Consider the following 21,877-nt stretch of genomic DNA (forward strand, 5'->3'; position numbering starts at 1 on the left):
CCACTCAGAGCCTTTGCCTGTGTTGAGCCCCTGCCTGGGATGTTCCTCACGCAGGTCTCTGCAGGACGGGCTTCTCCTCCTCCTCTGGACCTCCATTTAAACAGGGCCTCGTCGGGAAGCCCTGCCCAGGCACCCAATCTAGTGCTGTCCTAAAACCACAGCGCACTCTCTCTCATGTTACTGGATACCATGGTTTATAATAAGAAATACATGTTTGGTCTTCATCCCCATGTCTGGCACAGAGCTCCTAAAACCCTTGGAATTTCCTAAGTGGTGAGAGAGATCAAGGTATCTTTGTTACATCAGTGAGGTGACTTTTGGACCCGCACCTAAGGATGGGGACTCATAGCCAGGAGAACCAACCACGTGGTTACAGGGTTGGAACTTTCAGCCCTGCCCCCTGACCTCCGCCGGGGAGAGGAGAGTGGCTGGAGGTTGAATCAATCTTCAATGGCCCATGATTTAACCAAGCATGCTTAGGTAATGAAGCCTCCATAAAAAGCCAAAGGATGGGGTTCAGAGAGCTTCCAAGGTTGCTGAATACGTGGAGATTGGGAAGGGCGGTGCACCTTGGGAGGGCATGGAAGCTCCGTGCCCTCTCCCTATTCCTTGCCCTATGCATCTCTTCCTGACATATTCTTTTATAATACACTGGCACACTAGTAAGTAAAAGTGTTTCTCCCCGTAAGCCACTCTAGAAAAGTAACTGAACCCAAGGAGGGGGTGGTGGGAGCCTCCAATCTATCACCAGTCTTTCAGAACACAGGTGACAATCTGGGCTTGCGAGTGGCATCTGTGGTCAGGGGCGGGGTGGGGTGAGGGCACTCCTGTGGACTGAGCCCTTAACCCATGGGATCTGATGCTTTCCAGGTAGATGGTGTTGGAATTGGGATGAATTGTAGGACACTCAGCTGGCGTCAGAGAATTGCTGGTGGAGTGGGGAGCCCCCCCGACTGGAATTGGTACCAGGGTCCTTCCAAGTCACTGTCTTCACTCTCTGAATGTGTGTACGTGTGTACTGGTACACCGTCTGTCTCACCCACTAGAATAGAAGCTCCATGACAGAAGGAAACATGAACCCCACATTCCTACATTCTCAGTGCCTGGAATAATGCAGAGCTCACACCAGACACCCAGTACTTGTTTGCTGAATGAATGAATATCCATTTACAACATCAGAATCCAAAGAATTGCTCAGGGTATTCAAAGAGTTGTGATTTTATTCATATATGTTGCTAAATAATTGCAAAACAAACACAGAATTTAATGAGACCAAATATACTTAACCATGCAATTTCTAAGACTTTCCCTATTAATTCTGCCCAAAACATAGCAGTTACCACAGAAAAATAATTATACATTGTGAGGGTTAAGACATGCATTTAAGATCTATATAAAAGGAATTATAGGTATCGATCAACACAACACAACATCTTATTCAAGTTTACAATGATTTTCTTTAAAAACCAGGTGACCTACTTAAGGAACCAACAAGTCATTCTTAAAATATGCTACTAGAAAATTCTTCCAACAACTGGACCACATTTATGGTCAAAGAAGAAAACAAGGGAATGTAAATACTGCTAAAATATTATTGGTCATCATAATCTATAGAAACGACCACATTTTGCATAAACTATGAATTGCTACTTGTCTATAATTTATAGGATGGATTTTTCGATTGCCAGAATTAGTTCTGAACATATTCATAAAGACAACTCCTGTAAAAGCTCATGGCTACTTTGTGGGCTAGCCAATTCTTTCTAAACTGCTATAATTCTGTCCTATTGTTCTAGAAAGTAAGGGTAAATAGGTTTTATTTCAGCTTTATTTTCTTACAAACATCCATTTAAGTCCAGTCCTCAGGGAACATTTGTCAAATCCAGGATCATTCAGATCAAGCCAAGCACAGTGCCTTGGACAGAGCAGGCATTCAATAAATCTCTGTTAAATGAATTTAAAATGTAAGAAGGCATGACAATATTACAATTCTAAGTAAACTTCGTTGATTTTAAGAGCATTTCACATTAGATTTCAAATACCTCAGTGAATATTTGGACACTTCTTTCATTTAAGGTACTACAGTCAGTTAAGAAGTATGAGGACAAAGATAAATGTGTCCGGTGGTGATGAGAGTGAAGGATGCAGCCGCTGTACCAGAGGCGGGAGTGAGCGTGTGCAGGGCACAGCACAGCATGCTGAGCTGGGGATGCTGAGGGCCTACTCTGGCACAGCTGGAGCAGGCTGGGGGTGAGATGGAGAGAAATGTAGTCTCCTGGTAGACCAGAAGGCTGAGCTCTTACGCTTTATGCTGATGGGAACCCTGTGTATGTTTATACAGGGGAATTACATGACACGTTTGTGTTAGAAAATCACTCTTGTGCAACTGTGGGGAACAAACTGGTGACGATTACCACCGCCAGGCAACTGAGAAGGAGGGTCTGGGACAAGAAGCAGATATCATGCATGTGCTGACTTCCTCTGTCTTTTATCTTCTACAGATGGTGACTTCCATCTCAGAAATATCTTTATCGTGCCCATGCATTTTTACTATTTAACCCTCTCTATCTACTCTCCCTTCCAACTTCTGGCCAGTTACTTTAGTTGAAATTCTTTCAAAAAATTCTCTCTCACATAATTCATCCTTTCAAGAAATTTATTTGAGTGCCTCTTAGATACCCCAAACCTCTGGGCACTCGAGTTCCAAAATTGTTCCTATCTTGGTTCTTTTTGTAGGAAAAAAAAAAAAGTAAGAACTATAATAAAGCTCAGTTCTCTATGAATGCCATTTTCCCCAGTCACTAATTTAGGTTCTCTGTGCTCCCCAACCTTTGCATATGCATGCAGGGCAGGGCGGAGGAGGGACACAACTAAGAAGATGTGACTTCCATGACAACCTACATTCACCCCTTCCCAGATGATACCCATAGCTTTCCAAAAGATACCTACCAGAAAGACAAACATAAATCTATTTCCTTTCATCTTAAAGTACCCATCTTCATACCCATCAAATACGAAAAGGAAAGCTGTAATTTTTCCAGGTGGATCACATCACGATAAACTATAATACAACCTTGAAAGTTCCCCAAAGTTCATCTTCTATCTTAGCCTTCTTTAAATAATCTTTTTTTCCCAAGTACCAGCATTCCGTTTGAATTATCCTGTTTTGCTCTTTATTTTTACATACTGTTTTCCATCGTAAATGTCAATTCACTCTGTATTCTGGATTGAAGAGTTACCTTTGATGCTAACAAAGTTCATGAACCAAAGCAACCTACTTACAAATGTAGTTCTGAAACTGTACTAATTTATCATTGGGAAACTGCCAATATAAAAAGGCATTCAGGAGATAGTTTGATAAGTGCCCAGTCTCTTATAACAAAATATAATTACCACTCTGTGTCTGTAGATGAGGGTTTGGATGACATAATTTCAAAGATTGCTTCAGACTCTCAAATTCTTTGATTCTATATCAATGCAGCGGAATTCTGGCATAAAAGCATAATATGGTACTGCTGTCTACCTCTATTTCTGTCTTGCTGGAGAAAACTAGTTTAATGCTCATCCAACCGGAAAAAGTAGGCTGTAATTTAAAAAAGGATAGCAAAATAGATTGGCTATTAGTTTTTTCCCTTGTAATAAAGGCTTCATAATTTACTCTTTTCTAACTCAAAGTAACTCAGGACCAAAGTGTGCTTCTTTTTGTTCTCTGGACTGCCAAAATTAACACTAAAGTTAAAATTATAGATGCCAATAAAACTACCACATGCAGTATATACCGCGACTCATAAAAATGGTCAAACATGCCTGTAAAATGTACAGTGGGCACAGTGATAATACAGGTCTATTCCTTTCAACAAAGTATTCATAGAACGACGAATGTGCCAAGTTTTATCTTCAATGCCCTTGGGCCTGGGGAAATCATAAGCTCTCTGAGGTTAAGTGAACAGTTTCTCGGAGGCAGAACATCAGACAATTCTTGTGTTTTACAATTTAGTTCAATTTATTAACCCCGATTTTATGTATAGGTGTTGTTTTTGGTTCTTTTAACAGACGGTTCTTTTTTAAAAAGCTGTTCTAAAAAAACACACATCCCCTTCCTATACACCCTCTTGCAGACCGAAATACCCTTACAGGAGGGCAGAACACACGACCCCCATCAACTCACACGCTGCTTCATTTTAAGCAGCTTTCCCTTGAAACCAAATTATTATACTTGACTTTCAAATGTTTGTGTCTGATATTTAAAAGGCACCCGGCATTGAAAAAGGCATTTTTACCAGTTTACTGTATGTCTGGCTTAAATGCCACTGATCTCAGAAATTTAAGGCTGAGTCTTCATTGCAATCGTCGATGGCAGTAAAGTTGACAATACAAAAATTTTTTGGAAAATTTAGAAACTCTCTAACAGCTTTTCTAAAGCTCCCTGGTGCTTTATTTCAACACTTGATGGAGTTCTCTTAAAGAAGGTCTAAGTCCTAAGCTTATTATTTAGATAAATTGTTTTAATTCAAAAGAAAATGTAAATAAGAGGCTCTCATTCACACACACACACACACACACACACACACACACACACACACACACACACACGGGTTAACGTCCACCGTATCACGTGAATCTGCTTAGCAGCCTGTCTAATGCAGAGATGCACTAGGTGTAATGACAAATCAACTAGTTCATTGGTTTACAGAAGAAACCCATTATCTTCCCCAGGCTACAAGCTTTCATTAGTCATATTAGCTACTACTCTTGCTACTGAGATTTGACTACTGATGAAAAACTGTCATAGGATAAGCAGAGATGGACAAGCCACAAAGGGTGGAGAATCAGATAGAGAAGGCAGTCAATGGACAGGGAGAAGTGAGAACTCCGTAGTTGGGGAGCTGTCTTCACCATCACCAAGGATGATAACAGACATCTCTCTAATCATAGACATCGAACACTTCTGGACTGTTCCGCTACTGCAATAGATTTGTAGCTGAAAAGTCACAATGAAAATACGAGACATCAGGCCAATTATCCGTTTCCATAATTCAAACCTTTGCTAAGAAGTCTCCACATTATAACCCGAGTGGGGTGTATGTTAGGCACTATGGAATAAAACATTCACACATCAGGCACTCAAATGTTGTTGAGTAAATAGGTACTACACATATAGACGAGGCAAGGTAAGACCCTGCTAACCACCGAGATGTTTCCCATCAACAGCAGCCTCCTTGCTCCCTAGTCCCTCATCCAGGGCTAAGTGAAGGCCATTTACCACCAGCGATAAAATCATGATGAAATACCAGTCCTAGATGACAACAGGTAATAAGAGCTCTCAGATGTCATGCAATTCTGTAAGGCACCTGGCTAACAAGAGTCCTGTGCAATAGAGCGTCTTCTTTTTCTTCATTATAAGCGCATCATGTAGGACAGAATCTAGAGCCCTATTTTAAGCTATCACATACTTCTCTTCCTTCTCCATTCTGTATCAGAACCTAGCCTAACACCAGAGACATATCAGATGCTCCAAATTCTTTTGATGATATTTCTCAACTATAGTTCCATAAATCAGTGTAAAATATCCAGGGTCACTCTCTTCCACTCTTAAGTTAGACTCACCACAGCTGATTCTTAACCTTTGTTTTCTTTGCTTCATCTGTTTAGGTCCCAACTACACTGTAACCAATTTCTGTAAAATACAGTTGTAATAGAACCAGAAGGCCTAATTAAATACAGTTCAAATATATACGTTGATAGTTCCCAAATTACAACCAAATCGTACAGAATGACTGCCACCAACTCCCCAATGAAGGAACACCTACCACCTGTTCAAGCTGTCATTGACAGAACTATAGACAAGTACACAGGGATGAAAGAGTACAAAAGAACCAAATTACAACCAAATCGTACAGAATGACTGCCACCAACTCCCCAATGAAGGAACACCTACCACCTGTTCAAGCTGTCATTGACAGAACTATAGACAAGTACACAGGGATGAAAGAGTACAAAAGACCAGACAGACACACACACAGAAAAAACTCCCAACTCACTGTACCGGAAGTAACTTTTCTCTCCAATGTCTGGCATTACAAGACAGTGGTAGAGGCCATGGACTTTGTAAGCCAAAACTTTAAGTTCAGAGCCCAGTTCTGCTCTGCATTAGCTGTGTGATTTGGAGCAAATTAATTCATTTTTTGAGTCTCACTGTCTTCTTTTGTAAGATGTACACAGTGATGTTCACCTTGCAGAGTTATTGAGGGGATTAAGTGCTGACATGGTCCCTGACACCTAATAGATATTTAATAAGTAGTTAGTATTAAAATTATTGTCCCCAAGCCTATCTAAATTTATTCAACTTACTCTTTTACGGTGTTTGAATTTCTACTAATAGGAAAATCATTTGATCTTTAAAAAAAAGCCTTTAAAAAATCATCTAAGGCATGGAAAGGCTAGGAGGGTAGTGGTCTATCTCACACTAGTATGAATTAGTTTAATCAGATTGCTCACCTCTTGATTCTTATCTGTGAGCATGGGCACTGAGTGAATGGAATATTTTGCCTGGGAGGCAGAAAAGTTAAGATATATTTATAAACATACAGCATTTGGGATGTATTATTGGGTTGGAAGGGAATGGGAAACATGCATTACGTAGGGACTTTGGAGAGAGAAGAACAACAGAAGGTGGGAAATTGTTTGGATAGAGAGTCGCAAGTATATAAAGTTGGCCTATTTTAAGATTTTGTCTGGGCCAATCCTTTACCTGGGAAAGGGAAAGGAAACTCAGCACCTAAGTATAATGCTCTTAGTGCTAAAGATCAGTGATGCTAGGAGCTAAATAATTTCTGATGGAACCTGGGAGGCAAAAAGTCATTATGGTTATCTCTTCTAAGGAAAACGTCCTGTAGGATTCAAAAGAGTGACTTCCACACAAAACTTTAGAGTTTAGCATACTCTTTACTTAAGGATGGCTTGTCCAATAATATTATTCTTCCTATTCAAATAAACCATAATCAGTGTCCATATTTAAGGGACTCACCTTCACATCTGTTCTTAACAACAACAATCCTTTACAAGCAGTGTAAGGCACTATCTGTAATCATATCTCAAGGTAAGAACAATCATCATTTCTAGAGTTACATACTTAACTCTTGAGGTCTACCCCAACATTAGTCTACCCGGGGAAGACTATTTAAATGAACAAATAGATCATTCGCACCCTCTGTGACAAATTAATGCTTTTTGCACTGCCTTTCTTCCTAATCAACTATTTGTTGAGTGCTTTCCATGTGTAGAGAACTGCTAGGAGATGGGAATTGTAGAGAAAGGCACAAATCTTGATCCTTGCCTTCAGTGAGCTTATAATTTAGGTGGGGAAACATGACATAAATGTGTAGAAATATAAGCAATTATAATATGTTCAAATTACTGTTTAAAATGTCCTTAGAAGAGATGTAAGAAGAAAATACATGAATGGCTAGCAAATTAACTCCTATAATTCCTATAATAGGAATTTGGTCTAATTATATCTATCTGTCTGTCTATCTAGAGGAGTTAATTCTATAACAGGACTAAGAAATGACCTCCTGCTGGAGTATCAGAGAAAGCCCTTCTGTGGGAGGGAGATTTTGAATAAGGTATTTAAGGATGAGTAGAACTGATGGGTGTGGGGACATTATATTCTCAACATGGTATGATGTGATCAAACATCCTTTGAAACCGACTCAACATCCTCAACTTTGCTTTGAAAATGTCAAGTACTAGGCAAAAAGAAAGGAAACAAGCATTCTTTCCTTCGGTGAAAGGGTGAGCTATGGGGGTGGATATGAGAGCAAAGAGAAAAGAGATGTTTGAGGGGCCTGTCCAACGTACGGTTTGCATTATTCTAAAATGTTCTAATTATTATTACAAATGCATTTAACATTCTCAGAAATATTTTTTTAATGGAAAGCGCTAAAACCATAAATTTGATGAAGTCGTAAAACCATGCTTTCAGATTTGCCAAGTTTCACTTTGGAAACGTAGCATGTAATGTACATTTGAGAACCAAATTTTACCACCTCACTATTTAAAAAGAAAAAAAAAGCTTTTGTGTGAAAAGCCCATGGATGTTGTAAGAAAACAGCTCTGTAATCATCTGGATCCTACAACGGACTATGATGAAATATGATTACTTCCTCAGCAGTTAATAGAAACCTCTGTCCGACGTCGGAAGCAGTCCCTGAGCATATAAAGCAGGCTTTCTTGGATTTCAGTGCATTGCATGTAGGTTAACAGGCCAAATAACACACAAATTTAGGGACTATATTGAGAAGAAAAAATTTCAAATAATATTTACTGAATGCCTCCATCAGAGGAGTGAAAGAGATATTACAGCTGATGGAAATCTGGAGCAGTTTAATTATTTCCTATTTGCACCTCCTACAGCTGACTCTAGTTTCTGATGTGAGGCTGTGACATGAATCATGCTGGCGAGGTTGCATCTGGTGGGCACCTCCATGAAGCACTTCTACTGCCTAAGATTGCGGAGGGATTATCACAGCAAGACCATGTTTCAGAGGACAGGGCACCCTTATTGAGGGGGGTTGATTACCATACATTTGTATCCATATCCATACAAAATATGGATACATTTTACCATATTTCTTTGCACACAACAACTCTTGAAAGAAAAGCAGGGGAGACCTACCTGACCCTTTCTGGACTGGCTCCACCCCCCAGGTAGCTTTGGCGCTAAAGCTTGGTGCATGCTAGGGGGTAGTATTCGGGCACAAGAAAGAGCCAGTAACAGAAACAGATGTCCTAGAATCTGGAATAAGAAAAAGAGTAAACTTTCAAGTCATAATATACTAAATGAGCATTTCAGATTGGCTACTGAGGGCATGTCGCACCCAACAGGAATCTGGTACTTTACCTTGGTATGTCTACTTGGAAAAAAAAAATGAGTCCCAGAACTCTCAGCTCTTCTGACAATTCAGGGCTGGAGATACTGATACAAGTTCAGCTCAAAAGCTGGCAAAAAGCACCTTTAAAAAGCTTTCTGAATGGACTTTGCTGGTAATGACTTTAGAGGGAAAAAATCCTCTTTCCCATTCTTTCCTCCTATTTGCCTGGAACAGCTGGCATCCCGTCCCATGCCTAGTCCCATCTATCATGGCCACTGGTCCTGAGCCAATATCCCACTGCAGTGCCTTGGGAATCTGCAGTGTCACTCCTCTTCTGCCTTGTTCTCTGCAAAGTGAAGTCATAGGGACGGATCAGCCAACCTGACTTCTCATTACCCTGCCCAGAATCCTTTGTGAGCTGAAATGAGTCACCACTCCAAGAAAAGCTACAGCCTCTGGTTGTCGGTACGGGCTCCTTTGTCTGTGCAATGCGGAGACTCTGGGCTGGGAATGCACCCCAGGCCCCGGGCTACCAGGGGCATATCCTCCTCTCCAAGGAGCCCAGGCCCCCTCCCATGCATTGAGCACCAACTCAGATCTTTTCATCATGAAAACAAGGAAAAGGGCAAATACCTCCAGATGCTTGGAGAAAACACACACACACATTAACAATGATCCGGCATCATATACTCACCAGTTCATAATTATAAACCTGACACATGTGCTCTTTTGTTTTTTCTTTCTTTTTTTTTTAAGGCTGGCTTTTCATTGCAGAGAAGGACGTGTCTCCCTCCTGTGTGTAAAAGGCGGTTCGACTGTACCCTGGATCAAAGTTTAGCTGCAGCGAGCTATTTGTCATAAATTCCAGTTGCCGGGCAAGTCCTGGCAAGCCTGGGTCGCATCATTCCCAATGCAGTGCCGGCCGCCTTGCAGCAGAGACAGCCGGGAGCCAGCACAGCTTCTGCCAGGAGAAGGGCGGCATGGGGAATGAGGTCACTATGTCAAGAGCTCGTTCTCCCCGTGAGGTACCCCTGAGCTCCCAACACCACGGAAAGCACGGTGGGGAGGGGGGTGGGATGATGCATAGGGTTTCTTTTACATTGCTGCTTCCTCTGCTTTTTCTCTTTTCTTTTTTAGAATTTCTGTGCCTCAGATCGGTAAGGCACAAAAAAGCCATTCCAGATCTATGCAAAAGCATCCTTTTCACTGCACTGTTTGTACTGCACCACACGCTTGATGAGCCCCACGCTGAATCACTCATGCATAGGCACGTGTACACATTGTATTTCCACACCCACGGACACACGGACACACAGAGGAACTTATTTCGACAGAACCGTAGAGAAAATGATTCATCTCTGTTTACAGTACAAGAAACGACACAGAAATGGCTTGAGACGGAAAAGGGGTGGGAGTTGGGAGAGAGGAGAGGAGAAGAGGAATATCAACCATCCCGTTAAGACCACAAAAAAATGGAGTCTGAGAGGAAAAGAATAATTAAGAAGGACATGAATGCTGTTGTGTTGGTAATAATTCTGCCCAAACTCCCCCAAACAAAATAATACCCAAGCAGGCACCTCTCACTAGCTCCACTCAGGAACCAAAGAGATACCGATAAATTATCCCCTACTCCGAAATGAAGTAGATTTGGGTAGCTGAGGATGTCTGCAGAGCAAATTCTCCCACATCCTCGTGAGTACAGTAGCTAACCAACAATAAAGATGAAGTCTAGGATGAGACTGCAGCTGGGAAGTACAGAAATGTAATGCATCGCTCAGCAAGACTATCCCGAATCTCTGAGTTAGAAGGGTTGCCAGGCTAAAGCTCCACCAGAATCACAGGGTGGCTTCGCACCTGTGATTTAGCCCGTCTTCAAGGAGCTCTTCCCACAGAGCTCGGGCCTCGTCCAAGCCAGGCACATCCTCCGGTGAAGGCCTCCCCCGCGAGCTGAGTCCTGGAACCCCACACGGCGGTTCCCATTCTGCCCTCGGAAAGCTGAACAACGTAGAGCCTTCTTCTGCCTGATAACTCATCTCATGGCTACAAATAATAATCCCGTGCCTACATTCTAAGCCGTCTCTTCTCTAGCTGCCCACCGTCTGGGACACCGTGGGTAAGTCTATGTGCATTTATGGATCCGCTGGTACGTTCCATCTCAACATGATTAAATAAAGCTTCTTCAGCTCCTTCTACCACCTGACACTTTTCAAATCCTCTGCCCTCCTGGTTCCTCGCCTTTGCTCCCGCTCGGGCATATCAAACTCCCTCTAAAAATGTCATATGAAGAACGAGATAGACTCTAACTGTGTCTCCCCGCGGCACCACCGCCTCCCCCGCTCTGGACTCTATATTCACCTGGTCTAAGACAGTGGTAGGCTTTTGGCTGTTGTCACACTTTCAACCCCTAGAGAACTTTTTCACATTATCTGCGATTAAATCAGGTCTCATTTATGCAATTAAAAAAAAAAGAAAGAAAACGTCATCAATTATGCCATATTCGTCTTGTCAGAAACGTCTGGTTGTGATGTTGCCTTCCAATGCATTAATTCCTCTCCTTGGATACGCCACCTGAGCTCCCCGCCGTGACAATGACTCAGTCTGCGGCCCAGCGCCAGGGCCTCCTCCCCAGACAGCTCACATTTACTCAACACTCTCTGAGCTTGTTTATGTTGGTAGTCATTATAAATCCACCAAAATCCACCTAACTCAGCCCATTCCTCTTAGGCATAGTCTGATCGCTCTAAGGTCCGAAGGCATGCCCAATAAATAAACCCTGCACCTTAAGAAGGAAATGATGTGCTATATAAAAGTTAAGATCTAAATCGAGGTATCTTGACCTCTGGCAATCTAAGAGCATCTAGGGAAGCAGCTCTAGGTCACTGGACCACCTCTCGACAGCTAAAAACTCAAGTTTCCTCTATGACATAGAAAAGGTTAAGTAAGTGGATAAATATTTTCTAATATCCAAGCGTGTATGTTTCCATCTCTATGTGGGCCTACTATGCCCGCCTATAAAAACTCATCCAAGCTTTACAAGGACCCACTAAGGTAAGTACTGTTATTAGCACCATCTTAAAAAGAAATTAATTGCCCTCCTCAAGCCTCCACAACTGGTTAAGTGGCAGAGGCAAGATTTGAACCTGGGGCAGGAGACCTCAGAGGTCTACCTGTCGACTATAGCCACTGGAAACAAAATTAAAAAAAAACCGGAACTCCATCCCTCAACTTTTACCTTTAAATGGAAGCCAATTCCCTCTGTCAGCACATGAGGCCAGTAAGGTGAGGCTCCCAGGCTGGAAGCAGGTGCCTTTGCTCAGTTCTCTAGCCCCTAACGGAGCGTGTTCCAGCCTCAGCCACGGACTGTCATCGAATGGCCATGCAAAGGGGTGCAACTGACCCGCCAAAGCCATAACCTCCTTCTGCAGTCCTACTAATAAGGAGATGAGTTTTATGACGGACACTCATTAGCCTCAACTCAGAAATAAAGGCAAGAAATCAAGGCACTCTGATGTCTCAGATGCCAGTCTCTGATGGAGAGATGAACACAAGAATCAACTACAGACATAATTAGCAGTCCTCCTCCTCCGTATGGTACCTTTTGCTCCTCTGAATAATAGCGTCAGTGGTACAGTCAAGACTTATGAACCTCACGTAGAACATCACAGAGGTGATCTCCTCGGCTGGTGAGGTGTAGGCAGAGGCTGTGCTTGGCATGGGACTGGTTCCTTGGCAGAGGATTAAGTGGCAGCACCAGTAGTGACACAGTCACACAGGATCTTTAAAAAACGCTTTGATGACTAATGGTACAGCACAGTCTTAGGGCGACTGTACTTGATAAAACAGTGAGCCACGAAATGCCCTCAAATCAATTAAAGATATCTATTAGGGGTCTAACTGCAAATACTTAAGATAGTGTACATAAGGCAGGGTATATACATGGGTACACAAACTTTTTCATGAACAAATGACATGGTCTCCACTCTCAAGAAGCTTCTAATGAACTCGAGGAGATAAGATATTCGCACATAAAAAGCACCAAGAATACAAGACAATGTCTGTCAAAATGGAGGAAGAGGTAACAGGTGCCTCTAAAAATGCAGAAGACAGAACCTGGGCTGAAGCAGTCAGGAATGGCTTCCAGGCAGGACAAGCTCGTCCTAGCATCTGGACAACAGGAAAAGGGCGTTCCATCAGTTAGAGCGTGAGCTCCATGAAGAGAAGGATTTTTTGCACGCTCTATTGTTTACAGATGCATTCTCTTTTTAAATTGAAGTAGAGTTGATTTACAATGTTGTACCAATCTCTGCTGTGCAGCAAAGTGACTCAGTTATACACATATATACATTCTTTTTTATATTCTTTTCCATCCTGGTTTATCACAGGATACTGAATATAGTTCCCTGTGCTATATAGTAGGACTTTGTTGTTCATCCATCCTATACATAATAGTGTACATCTGCTAATCCTAAACTCCCCATCCATCCCTCCCTCAGCCCCACTCCCCCTTGGCAAGCACAAGTCTGTTCATACAGATACACTCTGGAAGGGTGCTTAGCCACCGGCAGGCAATAAATAAATTTGTGCTGAATGAATGAATGACCTGGGGAGAGGAAGTATGAACCAAGGTATGGAAGTACGGATGGGAGAAGCATGAGGCAGGAGAAGAGGGTTCATAGCGGGGAGTAGAGGAGAGGAGGCAAGAAGAGGTGTCCTAAGATCCGATTAAGAACGAATCTGTCTTTGAACGAATAAGAAAATGACCCACCTGATATTTGCAATAAATTTCACTTATTTGTTATAGCCTTAATCAATCTCCCCCCTAAGAAGCATTACCCCTATGTGAACCCCACAATCTCTAAAAACAAGTATTTATAAGCTGACGGCAGCTCATTAGAGGGAAGCTATGTTGACGGCATGGTCAGACGTTGCTCCCCCCCGGGGTCTTCTCCACCTCCCATCACCACAGAGAAAGAAGTCTGTGATGCCAGGACTCTCTTCCCTTTGCAAAACTGTACCAATAGGGAAGAAAAAAAAATCCTAGTCTGTAGCAATATTATATTAAACCTACCCTAATTCAATGTAGTTCAACTCGACCAACGTTTATTAAATACAACGTGGAAGACTCTCTGCTTGTCGCTGAGGTCAGTACGAGGATGAAGAAGTTACAGCTCCTGTCCTCACAGTTCTGCATCAACATCTGAGTCATTCAAGGCAAAGAGGGACAGAGTGCCAGGAGAACAGCGAAAGATGGTTATTTCTCATACAAGAGAAAGATGGCAAGGAAGCATGGCGAGAACTGGGCAGTGTTTCAGGAACAAGGCAGCAGTTAAGGGACCCCAAAGATGGGTAAGGAAAGGGGGAGGAAGAGAAAAGTTGGAGACGTCTTTCCAGGCAGTGGAGCAGTGCTGATGTGGAGTAGAGAGTCCAGGAGGTTTCGGAGCATGGCTGAGGGTCTATCTGGCGTGGCTAGTGTGGAGTCACGAAGGAGATGGGTAGAGATGAAGCCAAAGAGTAAGTCAGGCGAGATAAGATTTTGAAGAACATGAAATTCTAGGAGAAAGGCATTAAAAGCTTTTACAGGGGAGTGGTGCTACTGACGCTGAAAGTTTAGGTTACTCTGGCAATGGGGTATGGGATGCATCCAAAGAGAGAAGATAATTAATTACTGAGACAAGGGAAGAGCCAATTATTGTGAGAGACCAAATGAGATGCAAAGAGGGCTTAAACAAGGAACAGAGAGAGGCCCAGAGATATGAGGTACTTTCCTGTTTCACAAAGGGACTGTCCAAAGTTTCCAGCATGAAAATTACAATACTATCAGAAATGCATTTCTAGAAGTACCATGTACACCTAACACAACTTGCCCAGAATCTATCCAACTGTCTGTGCTAGGGTGATAGCCTGACATTTGGAGAAGTGCCCAGGGTAGAACATTAGTTCAAATTGACAAATAAAGGGAAGAGACGAAACCCTCTAAACAAAAATCCTTGGGCACCCATAACAGATCAGACTTTCCTGGTTGCACAAAAGCTGGGGAAAAAGCACAAATTAAAACTTCAGTGAAAGTGGTTTCAAAAACAGAAAGCTCCAAAGATTTCAAGGCCTTTATAGCCCAGGGTTTACTGAGTTATGTGCATTTTTATTACGGTGGAAGAAACAATTTCAATTAAGTTGGATCTGATGCAGCACGGTATAGGCAAGGAAACTAAATATTTAAAGAACAAATACACTTGGTATCCCAAGTGTTACAGAGCATCAGTGTGAACACAAACTGAAGAGCATGGCTATTCTATGTAACTTAATAAAATTTTCAAACGTCTTTGGATCGGTCAATTCTCATAGGATTAGGAACACAGAATAGCATTTTCGAGCTGGAGGAGACAGAAAGTCATCTAGTATATTATCATGTGACTGAAGATAATCCTAGGGGCCAAGTGGGGAAGATGACTTGCCCAAGGTTACACAGAGTTAGTAGCAAAGCTAGAATTAGCATCCAGACCTCCTGATTCTTAGTGCAGACATCTCCCCACTACTCCACAACACCCTGTACAATTGATCCAAAGAAAATTAAACTCTAAGGCTTCTCCGATGCACTTTGGATACAATACAATAAATTAAGGAGGCAGATGTGCAATTCTCCATATTACACTGTGGGATAGATTATTTCTCTGCCCTCAGTTCTTCTAATCAAATGTCCAAAGAAGGCAAGGAAGGAAAAAGATGAAAGTGAGAAAAACAGAGAGACTGTGAGTTTTCAGTTTAAAAGACAGAGTTTAAATTGTCATGTTTTGATATTAAGCGGTAAGAAAACTATGGAAAAGTGTGGGGAAATGAGAGGTTACCCTTCTCAATTATGATTTTATTACAATAGCATTTGGATTTGTGGACTATTCATTTCCAACACACCTGAATGTATCTCAGACATTTCTACTCAGTATTTTCCATTGCACAGGATAGTGAAGGGATGCCCAGAGAAGTTTGCAATACACGGAAAAAAAGATTCTGTTTGGAAGTCTCCCTGATATTCATACAAGCTCTATATTATACTCTCTAACATATCGCTTTTGTCTTAATAATGAAATTTTAAAAAACTGTGTCCATTAAACAACATTCAACATTACTTTCCAAAATTTACAAGTGAACTGACCCTCTGGAAAGACCTTCACGTTGATCTTGAGGCTGTATAAACCTGCAGTATAGGGCCCCGGTCCCTGGAGGCAAATATGCTCTCAATTTGAGAAGCAACAACTACATCTGAAAATACACCTGAAAGAGGTATTTCCCAATTAGCTTTCAAAGTTATCATCAGTATTTCAGTTGCTTTAAAGATACACCATTATTGGGTCCTAGAGCTCTTTTAGCTGGAATTATTTAGAAGGTCAAAGAGCTGAGAAACTGAATTACTTTATCACTGGCTTATTTAATTATGACCAAGTTATCCTCTCTGTGGGTTGCATTCCTCCTCTGTAAGATGGAATTGGGGAAAAAAATATGGAAGTTGCAAAGGCTGCCATATTTTTTCAAAGGAGACATATCTCCAGAGCTAACCTCTGACCTCAAGGTGCTTCCAATTAACTAAGGAATGAAAAGTAAACACACATGAAAAGAAGGTATCACAATACTTTCCCAAGAAAACTATGAATAAGAGGGGAAAAATGACTGAAACTAAGTCCAGATGGAGTGGAAAGTAAAGAAATACCGGCCAAATCTTTCCATCATGAAGCTGAACTCGGCGTACTGGGTTATATTCATATTTCCTACAGGCTCCCATAGAATCTGTCAAAAGGGGTGAGCCACTAAACCAACACACGCTTCAGAGAAATTGAGTCTTTCCATGGACTGCTTTCCTGACATTTCAATACACCCTGGTCTGACTGCAACTAATGGCTACTCTATCCCTATTCCCAGAATGAGAACAGGGTTCACTGTATCTTCAGTACCCGAAAGAGTGGTTTCAGCTCCTAAAATGATCAAATATTTGTTGACTGAAAACAAAACATTATTTGGATTCATTATCACACACTTCTCCGTATCCACTAACTTCTTTTGCTGACGTAAATCCTCAGGGTTACCTCCACAAATCGTCTTATAGAATTTAGATCATACACCTTTATTAATAAAGTGTTTATAAAGCTAGGGAAAAAAATCATAAAATCCTGATGTCAAAAACTACGAGCCAGTCATATTTCGCTTTTATCTCTCTATGATGAATAGATGAAAATAAGAGAATTTCTTTGTTGCCTAGGATCACAGTGATTATACAATATATTTGCTCAGTGTAATACAGTAGCTACTGGCCACATGTGGTTACTTAATTTAAACGAAATTAAAAGTTTAGTTCCTCTATTTCAAGTGTTCAGTAGCTACATGGCGCTAGTAGTCACCATATTGGACACAGCACGTAGAGAACATTTCCATCATTTCAGAAAATTCTACTGATCAGTACGATCTGGTTCACTGAGAAGCAATCACAAGACTATCAGGTATCATTCACTTTGACCATGAAAACCTATAATTTTTAAAGCATAATTTTAAAAATTAACATATGCAACACTCTTTGTAGTTTTGATTTGCATTTCTCTAATAATTAGTGATGTTGAGCAGCTTTTCATGTGCTTCTTGGCCATCTGTATGTCTTCTTTGGAGAAATGTCCATTTAGGTCTTCTGCCCATTTTTTGATTGGGTTGTTTGCTTTTTTAATATTGAGTTGCATGAGCTGTTTATATATTTTGGAGATTGATCCTTTGTCCGTTGATTCGTTTGCAAATATTTTCTACCATTCTGAGGGTTGTCTTTTCGTCTTGTTTATGTTTTCCTTTGCTGTGCAAAAGCTTTTAAGTTTCATTAGGTCCGATTTGTTTATTTTTGTTTTTATTTCCATTACTCTAGGAGTTGGATCAAAAAAGATCTTGCTGTGATTTATGTCAAAGAGTGTTCTTCCTATGTTTTCCTCTAAGAGTTTTATAGTGTCCAGTCTTACATTTAGGTCTCTAATCAATTTTGAGTTTATTTTTGTGTATGGTGTTAGGGAGTGTTCTAATTTCATTCTTTTACATGTAGCTGTCCAGTTTTCCTAGCACCACTTATTGAAGAGACTGTCTTTTCTCCATTGTATATTCTTGCCTCCTTTGTCATAGATTAGTTGACCATAGGTGTGTGGGTTTACCTCTGGGCTTTCTATCCTGTTCCATTGATCTATATTTCTGTTTTTGTGCTAGTACCACATTGTCTTCATGACTGTAGCTTTGTAGTATAGTTTGAAGTCAGGGAGTCTGATTCCTCCGGCTCTGTTTTTTTCCCTCAAGACTGCTTTGGCTATTCGGGGTCTTTTATGTCTCCATACAAATTTTAAGAGGATTTGTTCTAGTTCCGTAAAAAATGCCATTGGTAATTTGATAGGGATTGCATTAAGTCTGTAGATTGCTTTGGGTAGTATAGTCATTTTCACAATATTGAAATTGTGATATTCTTCCAATCCAAGAACATGGTATATCTCTTTGTATCATCTTTAATTTCTTTCATCACTGTCTTATAGTTTTCTGCATACAGGTCTTTTGTCTCCCTAGGTAGGTTTATTCCTAGGTATTTTATTCTTTTTGTTGCAATGGTGAATGGGATTGTTTCCTTAATTTCTCTTTCTGATCTTTCCTTGTTAGTGTATAGGAATGCAAGAGATTTCCGTGCATTAATTTTGCATCCTGCAACTTTACCAAATTCATTGATTAGCTCTAGTAGTTTTCTGGTGGCATCTTTAGGATTCTCTATGTATAGTATCATGTCATCTGCAAACAGTGACAGTTTTACTTCTTCTTTTCCAATTTGTATTCCTTTTATTTCTTTTTCTTCTCTGATTGCCATGGCTAGGACTTCCAAAACTATGTTGAATAATAGTGGTGAGAGTGGACATCCTTGTCTTGTTCCTGATCTTAGAGGAAATGCTTTCAGTTTTTCACCATTGAGAATGATGTTTGCTGTGGGTTTGTCATATATGGCCTTTATTATGTTGAGATAGGTTCCCTCTATGCCCACTTTCTGGAGAGTTTTTATCATAAATGGGTGTTGAATTTTGTCAAAAACTTTTTCTGTATCTATTGAGATGATCATATCGTTTTTATTATTCAGTTTGTTAATATGGTGTATCACATTGATTGATTTGTGTATATTGAAGAATCCTTGCATCCCTGGGATAAATCCCACTTGATCATGATGTATGATCCTTTTAATGTGTTGTTGGATTCTGTTTGCTAGTATTTTGTTGAGGATTTTTGCATCTATATTCATGAGTGATACTGGTCTGTAATTTTCTTTTTTTGTAGTATCTTCGTCTGGTTTTGGTATCAGGGTGATGGTGGCCTCATAGAATGAGTTTGGGAGTGTTCCTTCCTCTGCAATTTTTTGGAGGAGTTTGAGAAGGATGGGTGTTAGCTCTTCTCTAAATGTTTGATAGAATTCAGCCGTGAAGCCATCTGGTCCTGGACTTTTGTTTGTTGGAAGATTTTTAATCACAGTTTCAATTTCATTACTTGTGATTGGTCTGTTCATATTTTCTATTTCTTCCTGGTTCAGTCTTGGAAGGTTATACCTTTCTAAGAATTTGTCCATTTCTTCCAGGCTGTCCATTTTATTGGCATAGAGTTGCTTGTAGTAGTGTCTTAGGATGCTTTGTATTTCTGCGGTGTCCGTTGTAACTTCTCCTTTTTCATTTCTAATTTTACTGATTTGAGTCCTCTCCCTCTTTTTTTTGATGAGGCTGGTTAATGGTTTATCAATTTTGTTTATCTTCTCAAAGAACCAGGTTTTAGTTTTATTGATCTTTGCTATTGTTTTCTTTGTTTCTATTTCATTTATTTCTGCTCTGATCTTTATGATTTCTTTCCTTCTACTAACTCTGGGTTTTGTTTGTTCTTCTTTCTCTAGTTCCTTTAGGTGTAAGGTTAGATTGTTTATTTGAGATTTTTCTTGTTTCTTGAGGTAGGCTTGTATTGCTATAAACTTCCCTCTTAGAACTCCTTTTGCTGCATCCCATAGGTTTTGGATCGTCATGTTTTCATTGTAATTTGTCTCTAGGTATTTTTTGATTTCCTCTTTGATCTTCAGTGATCTCTTTGTTATTTAGTAACGTATTGTTTAGCCTCCATGTGTTTGTGTTTTTTATGTTTTTTTTCCCAGTAATTGATTTCTAATCTCATAGCGTTGTGGTCAGAAAAGATATTTGATACGATTTCAATTTTCTTAAATTTACTGAGGCTTTATTTGTGACCCAAGATGTGATCTATCCTGGAGAATGTTCCGTGTGCACTTGAGAAGAAAGTGTAATCTGCTGTTTTTGGATGGAATGCTCTATAAATATGAATTAAATCTATCTGGTCTATTGTGTCATTTAAAGCTGTGTTTCCTTATTAATTTTCTGCTTGGATGATCTGTCCATTGGTGTAAGTGAGGTGTTAAAACCCCCCACTATTATTGTGTTGCTGTCGATTTCCTCTTTTATAGCTGTTAGCAGTTGCCTTATGTATTGAGTGTTCCTATGTTGGGTGCATATAAATTTATAACTGTTATATCTTCTTCTTGGATTGATCCCTTGATCATTATGTAGTGTCCTTCCTTGTCTCTTGTAACATCCTTTATTTTAAAGTCTATTTTATCTGATATGAGTATTGCTACTCCAGCTTTCTTTTGATTTCCATTTGCATGGAATATCTTTTTCCATCCCCTCACTTTCAGTCTGTATGTGTCCCTAGGTCTGAAGTGGGTCTCTTGAAGACAGCATATATATGGGTCTTGTTTTTGTATCCATTCAGCGAGGCTGTTTCTTTTGGTTGGAGCATTTAATCCATTCATATTTAAGGCAATTATTGATATGTACATTCCTATGACCATTTTCTTAATTGTTATGTGTTTGTTTTTGTAGGTCCTTTTCCTCTCTTGTGTTTCCCACTTAGAGAAGTTCCTTTAGCATTTGCTGTAGAGCTGGTTTGGTGGTGCTGAATTCTCTTAGCTTTTGCTTGTCTGTAAAGCTTTTGATTTCTCCATCGAATCTGAATGAGATCCTTGCCGGGTAGAGTAATCTTGGTTGTAGGTTCTTCCCTTTCATCACTTTAAATATATCATGCAATTCCCTTCTGGCTTGTAGAGTTTCTGCTGAGAAATCAGCTGTTAACCTTATGGGAGTTCCCTTGTATGTTATTTGCCGTTTTTCCCTTGTTGCTTTCAATAATTTTTGTTTGTCTTTAATTTCTGTCAATTTGATTACTATGTGTCTTGGCATGTTTCTCCTTGGGTTTATCCTGCCTGGGACTCTCTGCGCTTCCCAGACTTGGGTGGCTATTTCCTTTCCCATGTTAGAGACGTTTTCGACTATAATCTCTTCAAATATTTTCTCGGGTTCTTTCTCTCTCTCTTCCCCTTCTGGGACCCCTATAATGCGAATGTTGCTGTGTTTAATGTTGTCCCAGAGGTCTCTTAGGCTGTCTTCATTTCTTTTCATTCTTTTTTCTTTATTCTGTTCTGCAGCAGTGAATTCCCCCATTCTGTCTTCCAGGTCACTTATCCGTTCTTCTGCCTCAGTTATTCTGCTATTGATTCCTTCTAGTGTAGTTTTCATTTCAGTTATTGTATTGTTCATCTCTGTTTGTTTGTTCTTTAATTCTTCTAGGTGTTTGTTCTTTAATTCTTCTAGGTCTTTGTTAAACATTTCTTGCATCTTCTCGATCTTTGCCTCCATTCTTTTTCCGAGGTCCTGTATCATCTTCACTATCATCATTCTGAATTCTTTTTCTGGAAGGTTTCCTATCTCCACTTCATTTAGTTGTTTTTCTAGGGTTTTATCTTGTTCCTTCATCTGGTACATAGCCCTGTGCCTTTTCATCTTGTCTATCTTTCTGTGAATGTGGTTTTTGTTCCACAGGCTGCAGGACTGTAGTTCTTCTTGCTTCTGCTGTCTGCCCTCTGGTGGGTGAGGCTATCTAAGAGGCTTGTGCAAGTTCCTGATGGGAGGGACTGG

The 21,877-nt window shown here is 40.5% G+C and overlaps 1 protein-coding gene across 8 annotated transcripts in view; it reads right to left on the reverse strand.

Moving 5' to 3' along the window:
• Positions 1 to 21,877, reverse strand: part of STOX2 (storkhead box 2) — a 209,846-nt gene that overhangs the window by 26,577 nt on the left and 161,392 nt on the right. Inside the window, exon 1 of one of the 8 annotated variants that reach the window (XM_057537197.1) lies at positions 9,568 to 9,705. The exons of the other annotated variants lie outside the window; for them this stretch is intronic. The gene's annotated coding sequence lies outside the window, so the exon portion shown is untranslated. Of the gene's footprint in view, positions 1 to 9,567; positions 9,706 to 21,877 lie in introns of those variants that run through there. 8 annotated transcript variants of the gene reach the window in all.

Source organism: Balaenoptera acutorostrata, chromosome 21 (assembly GCF_949987535.1).
Source record: "Balaenoptera acutorostrata chromosome 21, mBalAcu1.1, whole genome shotgun sequence".
NCBI classification, from domain to species: domain Eukaryota; kingdom Metazoa; phylum Chordata; class Mammalia; order Artiodactyla; family Balaenopteridae; genus Balaenoptera; species Balaenoptera acutorostrata.